Source organism: Mobula birostris, chromosome 1 (assembly GCF_030028105.1).
Source record: "Mobula birostris isolate sMobBir1 chromosome 1, sMobBir1.hap1, whole genome shotgun sequence".
Taxonomy (NCBI): Eukaryota; Metazoa; Chordata; class Chondrichthyes; order Myliobatiformes; family Myliobatidae; genus Mobula; species Mobula birostris.
Window position 1 is genome coordinate 131915516 of NC_092370.1, and position 13930 is coordinate 131929445.

General features: G+C 43.6%; 1 protein-coding gene across 4 annotated transcripts in view; it reads left to right on the forward strand.

The window, feature by feature from the left end:
• LOC140199916 (coiled-coil domain-containing protein 102A-like) overlaps positions 1–13930 on the forward strand; it is a 649450-nt gene that overhangs the window by 517412 nt on the left and 118108 nt on the right. For 3 of the 4 annotated variants that reach the window (XR_011886535.1, XR_011886536.1, XR_011886534.1), the window contains exon 9: positions 12977–13101. The exons of the other annotated variant lie outside the window; for it this stretch is intronic. The gene's annotated coding sequence lies outside the window, so the exon portion shown is untranslated. The remainder of the gene's footprint in view (positions 1–12976; positions 13102–13930) is intronic. 4 annotated transcript variants of the gene reach the window in all.

Below are 13930 nucleotides of genomic sequence, written 5' to 3' on the forward strand. Positions count from 1 at the left end.
GCCGCAAACATGTGCGTTTAGCAGAGAGATGCAGATCTGTGATCTGTTACTCACCTGACCAGGCTGGATCTGTTCCTCAGGTGTTGTGCACCTGTGTCGTGCCATGAGGTCCTTCTGCTCTGCTTCAGATAGTTCTCACAGCTGCCAGTCTGCAGCTGCATTCCGTAACTCACTGATTTGCAATCGACCAGGACCAACCTTTCTCAGTTACTCCAACAATTAGAAAGAGAGGGTTCTGGGTTTGCAGTAACAGTGCTATGGGCATTGTGCTGTATGTGTTGGCATTGTGTTTTGTAATGTGGCCCAGGAGCAGTGCTGTTTCGTTTGGCTGTATTGATGTGCATGTCTGAATTACAATTAAGTTTGAACTTGAACTTGAGGCCAGCCAAGGCAGGCACCTGTCTTCAAGGATAAAGTTTAAAGCCTGCATGGCAACCATTTGAGCTCCTCTCCACATTCACTCTGGGCCTTTAGTGGTTAGTTCAATTCCAACGTCATCTGTAAGGAGTCTGTATGCACTCCCACTGGAATGTGTGGGTTTTCTCCCACAGTCCAAAGACGTACTCGTTAGTAGCTACTTGGTCTTTGTAAGTTGTCCCATGATTAGGCAAAGATGAGTCAGGGATTGCTGGGCGGTGCGGTGACATTGGAACTACTTGTGTCAAAGTTTTCATGCTCCAATTGACCAACAGCAGCCATTTTAGGTTCCTCACCATTCATCTTCTACTTGAATCTATATAAAACAAATAAAAATGTATTTGGTGGTATATGGAATAGAAACAGGTTAAAATTAGAATGGTGATCAAATGGAAGTGAGATCCAGAGGTTAGAAAAGTCTTATGATGGCCATTTGATGTTTATTTTACTTTGAGATACACCGCGGTAAGACACAGCCAAACTGAGGTACTGGAAACTGGGCTCCTAATGGAAAAATATGCTGGAACAAGCACCGAAGCCCATGAGAAGGAGAGCAGTGATTCTGGGACAACGGGAGATCTGACCTATTATGGCGGGTGCCTCTTACCTCCATTGGAAATGAAAAAAACATGCAGCTACAGTTTTCCTCCTCCTGACAGCTGGAAACATAGAGATTTTCTCAATGAAATGATACTTTTGTTGTTAAATTGTTTAGAGACACAGCATGGTAACAGACCCTTCTGGCCCAACAAGTCCTCGCTGCCCAATTACACCAATGTGCCCAATTAGCCTACTAACCTGTATGCCTTTGGAATGACGGAGGAAATCAGGACTATCAGAGGAACCCCCCCCCCCCCACCATACATGGCGAACCCCAAGATAAAATCTGGGCTTAACTGTCAGTACCTCTGATGGTTGGAAGCCATCTCAACAGTCTCTTCATTTCAGTGATAAACAGGCTGAATTTCCATTACAATATCATTGTTCTCATAAATAGAGTTGCTGCCACAGGTGAAACTGTCTGAAAATATCCTTTGGACAACCTTATACTTATACTTTACTTTATTGTTGCCAAACAATTGATACTAGAGCGTACAATCATCACAGCGATATTTGATTCTGCGCTTCGCTCTCCCTGGAGTACAAATCGATAGTAAATATTAAAAATTTAAATTATAAATCATAAATAGAAAATAGAAAAGGGAAAGTAAGGTAGTGCAAAAAAAAACCGAGAGGCAGGTCTGGATATTTGGAGGGTATAGCCCAGATCTGGGTCAGGATCTGTTCAGCAGTCTTATCACAATTGGAAAGAAGCTGTTCCCAAATCTGGCCGTACGAGTCTTCAAGCTCCTGAGCCTTCTCCAAGAGGGAAGAGGGATGAAAAGTGTGTTGGCTGGGTGGGTCGTGTCCTTGATTATCCTGGCAGCACTGCTCCGACAGCGTGCAGTGTAAAGTGAGTCCAAGGACGGAAGATTGGTTTGTGTGATGTGCTGTGCCGTGGTCACGATCTTCTGCAGCTTCTTTCGGTCTCGGAAAAGACAACTTCCATACCAGGTTGTGATGCACCATAGAAGAATACTTTCTACAGTGCATCTATAAAAATTAGTGAGGGTTTTAGGGACAGGCCAAATTTCTTTAGTTTTCTCAGGAAGTACAGGCGCTGGTGGGCCTTCTTGGCAGTGAACTCTGCTTGGTTGGACCAAGTCAGGTCATTTATGATATTGACCCCGAGGAACTTAAAGTTTTTGACCTGTTCCACTTGCGCACCACCGATGTAAATTGGATCGTGTGGTCCGCTACTCCTTCTGAAGTCAACAACCAATTCCTTCATCTTGCTGACGTTGAAGGATAGGTTATTGTCTTCGCACCATGCCACCAGGTTCTTAATTTCCTCTCTGTACTCAAACTGATCATTACCCGAGATACGGCCTACAATTATTGTGTCATCAGCAAACTTATATATTGAGTTGGATGGAAACTTGGCTGCACAATCATGGGTGTACAGTGAGTACAGCGGGGGGCTGAGTACACAGCCTTGTGGGGCACCAGCGCTCAGAGTGATTGTAGAGGAGAGCTTGTCCCCTATTTTTACAACCTGGGTCCTGTCTGTGAGAAAGTTGAAGATCCAGCTGCAGATCTGAGTGCTAAGGCCCAGGTTCCGGAGCTTAGGAATCAGTTTATTTGGAATGATGGTATTAAAGGCAGAGCTGTAGTCAATGAAAAGGAGCCTTACATATGGGAGCCTAGTGCTGAAATTGCAGGGGTCCTAGCAGAGATATTTAAGATGTCCTTAGCCACAGGGGTGGTGCCGGAGGATAACTAATGTTTTTAAAAGTAAGCAAGAAAATTATAGGCTGGTGACCCTGGCATCAGCAGTGGGTAAATTAATGAAGGTATTCTAGAAGACCAGATATATAAGTATATGGACAGACAGGGACTGATTAGGGAGAGTCAACATGACTCTGTGCATAGTAGGACATGTTTAACCAACTTTTTGAGGAAGTTACTAAGAAAGTTGATGAAGGAATTCCAGTGGATGTTGCCTACATAGATTTTGCTATGGTCCCATATGGGAGGTTGATTAAGAAGGTTCAGTTGCTTGGCATTCAGGATAAGGTAATAAACTGGATTAGATATTGGCTTCACAGGAAAAACCAGAGTGGCAGAAGATGGTTGCCTCTCTGACTGGAGGTATGTGACAAGTGGTGTGCTGCAGGGATCAGTGCTAAGTCCGTTGTTTGTCATCTATATAAGCGATGTGGATGATAATGTGGTAAACTGGATCAGCACGTTCGCTGCCTTGAGGAAACTTGGGGTGAATAAATCCCCAGGGCCTGGCAGGATGTTCCCTCAGACTTTGTGGGAGGCTAGCACAGAAATTACAGGTACCCTAGCAGAGGTATTTAAAATGTCCTTGGCTGACTGTGAGCTGCTGGAGGATTGGAGAATAACTGATGTTGCTCCGTTGTTTAAGAAAGGCTATAAGACTAAGTAGAGAAATTCGAGGACAGTGAGCCTGATATTAGTTGTTGGAAGGTATTCTAAAGGACAGCGACTGATTAGGGATAGTCAATGTGGCTTTGTGTGTGGCAGGATGTGTTTAACAAATTTTATAGTTAAAACTATAACCATAGTTGATGAAGGAAACATCATCAACTCTAGTTGGATGAAGGAAAGCCATGGACCTTTGACAAGATCCGGAATGGGAGGTCAATGAAGGAGGCTCAAATCACTTGACATTCAGGATGATGTAGTAAACTGGTTAGACATTGGATTCACTGGAGAAACCAGAGGGTAATGGCAGGTGGCTGCTTCTCTGACTTGAAGCCTGTGACTAGTGGTGTGCTGCAGGGATCGGTGCTGGGCCCGTTGTTGTTTGTCATTTAAATCAACAGTCTGGATGATAATGTGGTAAGATAGTTCTGTTTCAACATAGTACAATATGATATAATCTACTCAGTGGCCACTTCATTAGGTACACCTGTACACCTGTTGCTTAATGTAAATATTGAAGCAGCCAATCATGTGGCAGCATCTCTGTGGATAAAGCATGCAGACATGGTCAAGAGGTTCAGTAGTTGTTTAGAACATCAGAATGGGCAAGAAGTGATTTTGACCACGGAGTGATTGTTGGAGCCAGACAGTGTGGTTCGGTAACTCAGAAACTGCTGATTTCTTGGGATTTTCACACACAGTCTCTAGTATCTGTGTCTAGTGAATCTCTGGAATTCTCTGCCCACTGAAGCAGTGGATGCTACCTCAGTAAATATAAATATATTTACGACAAGGTTGGATAGATTTTTGCATAGTGGGGGAATTAAGTGTTATGGGGAAAAGCCAGGTAAGTGGAGATGAGTCCATGGCCAGATCAGTGATGATCTTATTGAATGGCGGAGCAGGTTCCACGGGCCAGATGGCCAACTCCTGCTCCTATTTCTTATGTTCTTATGTATTTACGGAGAATGGTGCAAAGGACAAAAAAAAAACATTCTGTGGGTGAAAATGCCTTGGTATTGAGGGATGTCAGGACAGAAGGATGGGCTATTTCAAGCCAACAGGAAGACGACAGTATCTCAAGTAACGAGGCGTCACAACGGTGGTGTGTAGAAGAGCATCTCTGAATGCACAACACGTTGATCCTTGAAGTGGATGGGCTGCAGCTGCAGAAGACACAAACATATTGTACAGTCAGTGGCCACTTTATTAGGTTCCCTCTGTATCTAATAAAGTAGCCACTGAGTGTAGTTCTATGACACTATCACTCTAATAGTTCATTCTGATTAAAGAAACAGAAAGTGAAGCATTCATTTTGTCCAAAACCATGATTGGTTCACTTGATAAAGGTTAATTGGATTGGTATTGAACTAAATTCCACAAGCTTTCTGCATAGATGAGGTGCTGAAATTTCAAATTAAAGCAAGTTGGCTGGCTGACAATAGAAGTGCAAAATAAATCTGTCTGATTTTTATATGGCCATATGTTGAAAAAAAGATTATTGCAGTAATCTGAAAAATAATTTGGTTTAGCAAAACTGAATCCTAGAACTCTAAGGAGTTGCTACCATCTCTTCTAACCTGCTGCTGTGATACTTCGATTTGTACCAGCAGTTCAGTCAGCATGACCCAGATTACTTGCAGTTCGGAGATCATAATATTTCCTTGAAACGTGTCAATGGGACTTTTGATTTCACATTGTCTGGTTAGCAAGAAGGTCACCTGCATTATGCTTACTGTCGCAGTGAACAGGGCAGGAGTCTCATAAATAATTCATGTCCTGTGGGACTACATGAATAAATTACTGTTCCATGATTTGCTTTTCCGTGCAAATAACCCCGCCCCCATTCTGATGGGTCAGCTGCAAACTTTGTTTTAATAATATGTGTGTGTCTGTGAGAGAGAGGGAGGTGAGAGAAAGAGAGGAAGAAAAAACAGTTAGTACCTTTGGTATGCATGGAGTATTGAGCTCAAGGCAGCTGAGAACAGGAACAAATATTGCTGCTGGTGTGCTGAAATTAATTAAAACTTTGAGTAAGTGAAGATTGTGTATGCACAAACCCAAGTGATCAGTCAATTACAATATTCCATGAGTAAGACTGGTGAAAAATGGCATTTTGTTTCTTTCTCCTCGCTCCCTTTTCATTCTAAATGGCCTGCCACTCATTTTGTCTGTTGCCCTGTTCCTGAACAGGCCAGCCGGAAGATACAGCAACTCCGCGTATATCCTGTAAGACAAGTTAAGGTTCATGCCAATAGTCCATCTGGAAACTTACACTGCACAGTGAACCAAAGTTAGAGAAGATTGGAGTAACACACAGCAAATATTGGAGGAACTCAGCAGCACAGGCAGCATCTATGGGGAGTCAACGTTTTGGGCTGCAGCCCTTCATCAGGACGGGAAAGAAGGATGAAAGAAGCCAGAATAAGGTGGGAGGAGGGGAAGGATTACAAACTGGAAGGTGATGGGTGGGACTAGGTGAGGAGGGAGGTGGGTAGATGGGGAGATGGGGGAGGAGAAATGAACTAAGAAGCTGGGAGGTGATAGGTGGAAGAGGTGAAGCGCTGAAGATAAAGGAGTCTGATAGGAGAGGAGAGTGGACCATGGGAGAAAGGTGAGGAGGAGGGGTACCAGAGGGAGGTGGTGGGCAGGACAGAAGAGAAGGGGTAAGAGGGGAGCCAGAATGGGGAATGGAGAAAGGAAGAAGGCTGGGGGTGGTGGGTGGTGGGAATCTACTGGAAGTTATACAAATCGATATTCATGCCATTAGATTGGAGGCTATCTAGGTAGAATTGGAGGTGTTGCTCCTCCAACCTGAGAGTGGCCTCATCATGGCAATAGAGGAGATCATGGGCCACATGTCGATCTGGGAATGGGGATTAGAATTAAAATGTATGACCATCTTTTGTGACAGACAGAGCAAAGGTGTTCAGCGAAGGTGACAAGGAATGACTGGATTAACTTTACTTGTCACGTGGTCATGGAAATATTGAAACACGCATTGTTTGTGTCAGCGACCAACACCGCCCGTGGATGTGTTGGGGCAAGCCTTCACAAGTGTCGCCACGCTTCCAATGCCAACATAGCCACCCCACATTTCACCAACCCTAACCCAGATATCTTTTGGAATGTGGGAGGAAATCAGAGCACCCAGAGGAAACCTTTGTTCCTTACAGAGAGTGGTGGGAATTGAAGCCTGAGCGTAGAGATAGCTGTAAAGCATTATGCTATCACACCGCCCGGGGAAGAGGAGGATCTCTGTCAACATACCAGACCCACCACCTCACCCCAACTTCTAAAGTTTAGATAAGAATATGAAGGTGGTAGGGTTGTGGTTACTGCAGTTTTAATGTCCAATTCAATAAATTTCACCAAATCCAAACTTGCGTTTGCTTCTGACAGTAGAATTACTTTTTCAATTTACAGCAACATCGAAAGTCCTTACTTTGCCAATGAACTGGCTGGTTTATAGAATATAAAACATAGTTCAAACCCTGCAAACTATGAAACTGTGCTCACCTTTTAACCCACTCTTAAAATTAATATAAACCTTTTTTCCTCCATAGTCCTCCATTTTTCGATATCCATGTGCATTTCTATATGAGTTTCTTAAATGTCCCTAATATATCTGTTTCTACCATCACCCCTGGCAGGGTGTTCCACGTACTCACCACTCTCTCTGTCAAAATCATACATCTGGCATTCGCCTTATACTTTCGTCCAATCACCTGATAATTCAGCACCCTCATATTATCCACTTCTGTCCTGGGAAAAAGTCTCAGGCTGTCAACTCAATCTATGCCTCTGTCATCTTGTATACAAGAGGTTTGCCAGAGCTTTTACAATACAACTACACTGTTCTGTCTCTGTAGTTATCTAGACTAAACCAGGTTGGCAGATTAGTGAGCAGTACAATTGCGAAGCAGATGGGTCTGTTACAACTGTCTAGTAGATTCATAGTTTCTATTACTGCTGCAATCTTTTTTTTAAAAGATTTTGGACCATCTAATTAATTGTATTTAAACTTAGGACTTGAATATATATCTTTGGATCAGTATCCAACATGATTAATGCTCCAGGTTACTCATCTGGTGTTCTACCTAATAGTTGACGATTGTACCTAATAGCTGTGCTGTATGTGGCAGGATACAAGAAGTTGAGGATAGTTTGAGAGAGCTGGGGCTTTTCTCTTTGGAGAAAAGGAGGGTAGGAAGTGACTTGATAGAGGTGTACAAGATGGTAAGAGGCATAGGATGAAAGGACAGCCTGAGACCTTTCTCCTAAGGTGGAAATTGCTAATAAAAAGGGGCCTAACTTAAGGTATTGGAAGGAAAGTACGGGGGGTTGTCAGAGATAGTTTTTTTTTACATAGAGAGTGGTAGGTGTGTGGAACACGCAGCTGGGGGCAGATTCACTGGGGACATTAGAGAGTACGGGGGAGTGTCAGAGATAGTTTTTTTTTACATAGAGAGTGGTAGGTGTGTGGAACACGCAGCTGGGGGCAGATTCACTGGGGACATTAGAGAGTACGGGGGAGTGTCAGAGATAGGGTTTTTTGATATAGAGAGTGGTAGGTGTGTGGAACACGCAGCTGGGGGCAGCTTCACTGGGGACATTAGAGAGGTGTGTAGATAGGCACATGGACAATAGAAGAATGGAGGGCTACGTGGGTTAGATTGATCTTAGAGTAGGTTAAAAGGTCAGCACAATATTATCGGTTGGAGCGCCTGTACTGTGTTGTACTCCCCATCTATCTTCTATTACCATGGGCTTTAAATTTATGTGTGTCTCATTTAAATCCGATCGCTAAGCCTGGACTAAAATGCAAGGGAGATGCAAGGGAGACTGCAAATGCTGGAACCTATCAGAATATTATTTTGCAATTTGTTATGTTATTTCCCAGTGTGCCATTGAAAATTGTTACATTTTAATTCCATAAATGTGCACCAATAACTTCTGCTTCACCTAATTTCTGATTAACTTAAAATGAACACAAGTAAATAGATGCAGGAATAAACTACCAAAGTTCAAAGTAAGTTTATTATCTAAGTCCATATATGTCACCACATGCAATCCTGTGATTCATTTTCTTGTGGGCAATCACAGTAAATACAAGAAACACAATAGAAGTAAGAGAGTCCATGCCCAACAGGATGGACAAACAATCAGTGTGGAAAAGACAACAAACTCTGCAAATAAAAATATAATAATAAATAAGCAATAAATTTTGAGAACATGAGATGAAGAGTAATTGAGAGTGAGTCCATAGGCAGTGGGCACAGTTCACTGATGTGGCAAGTGAAGTTGAGTGAGGATATCTCCTATGGTTCAAGAGCATGATGTTTGAAGGGTGACAACTGTCCCTGAACCTGGTGGTGTGGGTCCTGAGTCTCCTGTACCTTCTTCCTGACGGCAGCAGCGAGAAGAGAGCATGGCCGGGATGGTGGGTCCTCAATGATGGTTGTTGCTTTCTTGCAACAGTGCTCCATGTAGATGTGCTCAGTGGTGGGGAGGGTTTTGCCCGTGATGGACTGGGCTGAATCCACTACTTCTTGTAGGCTTTTCCACTGAAGGGCATTGGTGTTTCCATAGCAGGGTGTGATACAATCAGTCAAAACACTCTCCACCACATCTATAGACGTTTGACGAAGTTTCAGATGCCATGCTGAATCTTCACAAACTCTAAGAAAGAAGAGGCACTATTAGTGCTTTCTTCACAATGTCACTTACTTGCTGGCACCAGGACAGATCCTCTGAAATGAGAACATTGGGGAATTTAAAGTTGCTGACCTTCTCCACCTCTGATCCCCCAATGAAGATGGACTCATAGATTTCTGGTTTCCTCCTCCTGAAGTCAGCACTCAACTCCTTGGTTTTGCTGACATGGAGTGAGAGGTTGTTGTTGTGGCACCACTCAGCCAGATATCTTCAGTCTCCCTTCTGTATGCTAATTCACCACTTCCTTTGCTTTGGCCAATGAGTGTGGTGTCAGCACACTTAAATATGACATTGGAGCTTATGTTTATCCTCACAGAAGTATAAAACAAGTAGAGCAGAGGGCTAAGTGCACAGTCTTGTGGTGCACCTGTGCTGATGGAGATTGTGGAGGAGATGTTTTTGCCAATCCAAATTGACCAGGGTCTGCAAGTGAGGAAATCAAGGATCCATTTGCACAAGGAGGTATTGAGGCTAAGGTCTTGAAGCTTTGAGGCGATGGTAGTATTGAATGCTAGGTTGTAGTTGAAGAAGAGCATCCTGAGGTGTATTTTTGCTGCCTAGATGTTGAGTGAAGTGGCAATGAAATGGCATCTACTCTTGACCTGTTGTGACAGTAGGCAAATCCAAGTTGCAGATCCAAATCACTTCTCAGGCAGGAGTTGGTATGTTTCATCACCAACCTTTCAAAGCATTTCATCACAGTGGATGTCGGTGCTATTGGATGGTTGTCATTGAGGAAGGTTACCACGTTTTTCTTAGGCACCGGTATAATTGAAGCCTGCTTGAAGCAGGTGGGAACGTCAGACTGCTGAAGCGAGGTGTTGAAGATGCCAGTGAACGCTCCAGTCAGTTGTTCAGCACAGGACTTTAGAACTTGGCTGGGTACCCCATCTGGATGCTTTCCACAGGCTCACTCTCCTGAGGGATGCTCTCACATCAGCTTCAGAGACTGAAATCCAGGGTAATCGGGGACTGCGCAAGTTCACGAAGGTGCCTCCATATTTTGACCGTCAAAGTGAGTGTAAAAGGCACTGAGCTCATCTGGAAGCAAAGCCTTTTTGTCACCTATGTTGCTTGGTTTTTAATTGTATGATGTAATGCAAAACCCTGCCACAGTTGTCCAGCATCCTTCAGTGATTCAAGTTTGGTCAAGAAATGCCTCTTGGCACATGAGGTGGCTTTCCGGAGATCGCACCTGGACCTCTTGTATTTTACTTGGTCACCAGGCCTGAATCCAATTGATCTGGCCCTCAGCAGAATGTGGATCTCATGGTTCATCCAGGGTTTCTGTTCGGGGAAGACATTGAATGATTTTGTGGGGAAACACTCGTCTATGACCGTTTTTATAAAGTCTGTGACAACCGTGGTGTATTCATCAGATCCTCTGAATAGCCCGTGAACACAGCCCAGACCACCGACTCGAAGCAATCCAATAGCTGCCTCTCCGCCTCCCGTGACCACTCGTTGTTGCCCTTATCTCTGGAGCCACGCTCTTCAACCTCTACCTGTATGCAAGTCAGAGGAGGACAGCCAAGCAATCAGATTTTCTGAAATGCAGTCTCGGCAGAGAACGGTAGGCATCCTGAATTGTAATAAAGCATTGGTCAAGTGTATTGGATCCCCCGATGCTGCAGTTTATAGGTTGATGATAATTGAGCAAAGATTTCTTCAAACAAGCCTAACTGAAGTCCCTGACACTGATTTGGAAAGTGTTGGGGTAGGCTGTTTCTTGTTTGCTGATGGTGACACTCAGTACCTCGAGTGGCTGGTTAACACCTGCCTTTGGCAGTATGTAAACAGCAGTAAGGGTCACAGAGGAGAACTCTCTTGGTAGGTCGAATGATCAGCATTTAATCGTTAGATGATCCCGGTCAGGGGAACACGAGTGCGACAAGACCACTGCATCCAAGCACCACAAAAAGCTTATTATGTAATACAGATCCCACCTTTTACCTTCTCTGAATCAGCAGTCTGCTTTATCCTGTATATCATGAAGCCCTTGGTTCTTACCGAAGTATCCGGCGAGTCTGAAGCAAGCCATGTCACCAGGCCCCTCATACCTGCCCTGCCATTCAGTGTGAATGTGACAGATCTCTATGCTGGCCGATTCTTCTAGTGTGCTCTTCCCAATAGCCATCAATTATTCAATATTTCAATGTTTCAATTATCTTCACCTTACATATATCTGATGACCTGGACTCACCAACCTTAGAACAGAAAATACAGAAGATTCACCACCTTGAGAGAAGAATATTTAAATGACCAAACCCTTATTTTGCATCTGTATTTGTTTGTTGATGAATCACCCAGTTGTTAAAACCTTTCAATATCTGTACTTCTCAGCAGTTTATATTTAGAACCAGTTCATCCCTCTTTTTTCTAAACTTCTAAAGTACAATCCCGAGCAATAGGCCCAATGACCTAATTCTGCTCCTATGTGTTATGGCCTTCTAGTCAAACAATCAAGACTGCCTTGATAGGACAACCCTATCATCCCAAGAATTAGCCAGACAATTTTCGTTTTGACTGCCTCCATTTCTAGTATATCCTTTTTAGGCATGGATCCACAACCATGCACAGTATTCCCTGTATGACCTCAAAAATACAACCCGTATGGTTGTAATGCTCTTAAACTCCAATCTCTTCATAATTGAGGCAAAATGCAGTCTGCCTTTTTAACTATTTGTTGGACCTGCTCGCTAACTTTTTGTGATCTCTATACTAGAACACCACTCTGAATTTCAGTCATTTCCAGTTATAATAATCTCCTTTTAGATTCCTCTTACCAAAATGCATGATTTCACACTTCCTCACATTAAATGCAATTCACCAATTTTTAGACCATAAGTCCATAGATATAGGAGCAGAATTAGGCCATTTGGCCCACCATGGCTGATCCAATTTTCCTCTCACCCCCAATCTCTTGCCTTTTCCCCAAAAACCCTTCGTGCCCTGGCCAATCAAGAATCTATCAACCTCTGCCTTACATATACATAAAGACTTGGCCTCCACAGCTGCTAATGGCAAAGAATTCCACAGATTCACCACTCTCTGGCTAATCCTTATCTCCGTTCTGAAAGGATACCCCTCTACTCTGATGCTGTGTCCTCTGGTCTTAGATTTTCCCACCATAGGAAGCATCCTCTCCACATCTACTCTATCAAGGCCTTTCACCATTCGATAGATTTCAATGAGGTCACCCCTCATTCTTCTGAATTCCAGCAAATTCAGGCCCAAAGGTATCAAACGTTCTTCATATGACAAACCATTCAATTCTGGAATCATTTTTGTGAACCTCCTTTGAACCCTCTCCCGTTTCAGGATATCCTTTCTAAGATAAGGGGCCCAAAATTGCACACAATGAAGTGAATGAAGTTATCCATGGTGATTGAGGAGGCAATAACTGTTCCTGAAGAGTGTGGGACTTGAGGCTCCTGTACCTCCTGCTTTATGTTAGTAGTGAAAAGAGAGCATGACCTGGACGGTGGGGATCTTTGATGGTGGATGCTGCTTTCCTGTGACAGCATTCCATGTAAATGCACTCCATGATTGGAAGGGCCCTCCAACAGGACCACAACCTTGTCGTAGGATTGGGAGATCTGTGTGCTGCAATGACCCGGAGACCTGTGTTGGCTGGAGTCAGGGCTTTATGCTTTGGCTTTTGGTAGGGTGACCCATATCAAACAGGTCACAGGGTAGAGGCCAGACTAAGAGTGGTCCACTGGTCCTCCAGGTTCAGGTGTTCCACTCAGGGCTACTACCTCTGATTAGGAAAACAAAATTGTTACAGAAACAACAATGAAGTATCCTTCTGTATCTGAGTGTGACAGTATTCTTGTGTCTCCAGCTGGGACTTGCATGACTGAGAGGAAGCTGCTGACATGATGAAGGAAGCCCTGAATGCCGTCAGAGGTGGAGGACCTTTATTGCTGCCCTAAACGCCAGTGGCATACTGGGCAGAAAATAAGTAAGGTAGGAAAGTTTTTGTTTGTGATGGACTAGGCTGAATCCATCATTTTCTGTAAACTTTTCCATTCCAGGACCTTGGTGCTTCTATACCAGGTTGTGATGCAACCAATTAGGATACTCTCCACTGTGTATCTACGGAGGCTTATCAAAGTATATCCTGGTGAATCACAATGTTCTCATTGTAACATAACCTTTCACCATTTTTTTTCTCTCAACAACCTTGGAAGCCTTCCAATTCCTTCCCTCTTCCATGTCATTAAGGAAGTCAGTAAACAATTGAAGACCTAGAACTGATCCCAGGGACACATGGTTAGTTACATCTCTCCAGCCTAAAAAGGGCCCATTTATCACAACTCTGTTTTCTATGCAGCTGCCAATTTACAAGTTCTGCTAACACACATCCTCCAAAACTTAAACAAGAGAAAATCTGCAGATGCTGGAAATCCAAGCAAAGCCTACACAATGGTGGAAGAACTCAGCAGACCAGGGAACACCTATGGAAAAGAGAAGAGTCGATGTTTCGGACCGAGATTCTTCATCAGGATATCCTGATGAAGGGTCTTGTACTGAAATATCAACTATACTTCTTCATAGATGCTGCCTGGCCTGCTGAGATCCTACAGCATTTGGTGTGTGTTCCTCCAAATTTTATGGACCAACCTCGTATATGGCTGCTCATCAAATGCCTTTTAGAATTCTAAATACCCCACATCTCCAGGTTCCCCTCGATCAACCCTCCCTGACACATCTTTGAAGAATTCAAGCCAATTTGTTAAGTGTGATTTACCTTTCATAAAGTCATGCTGAGCAAGTTTGATTATCTGCGCGTTTC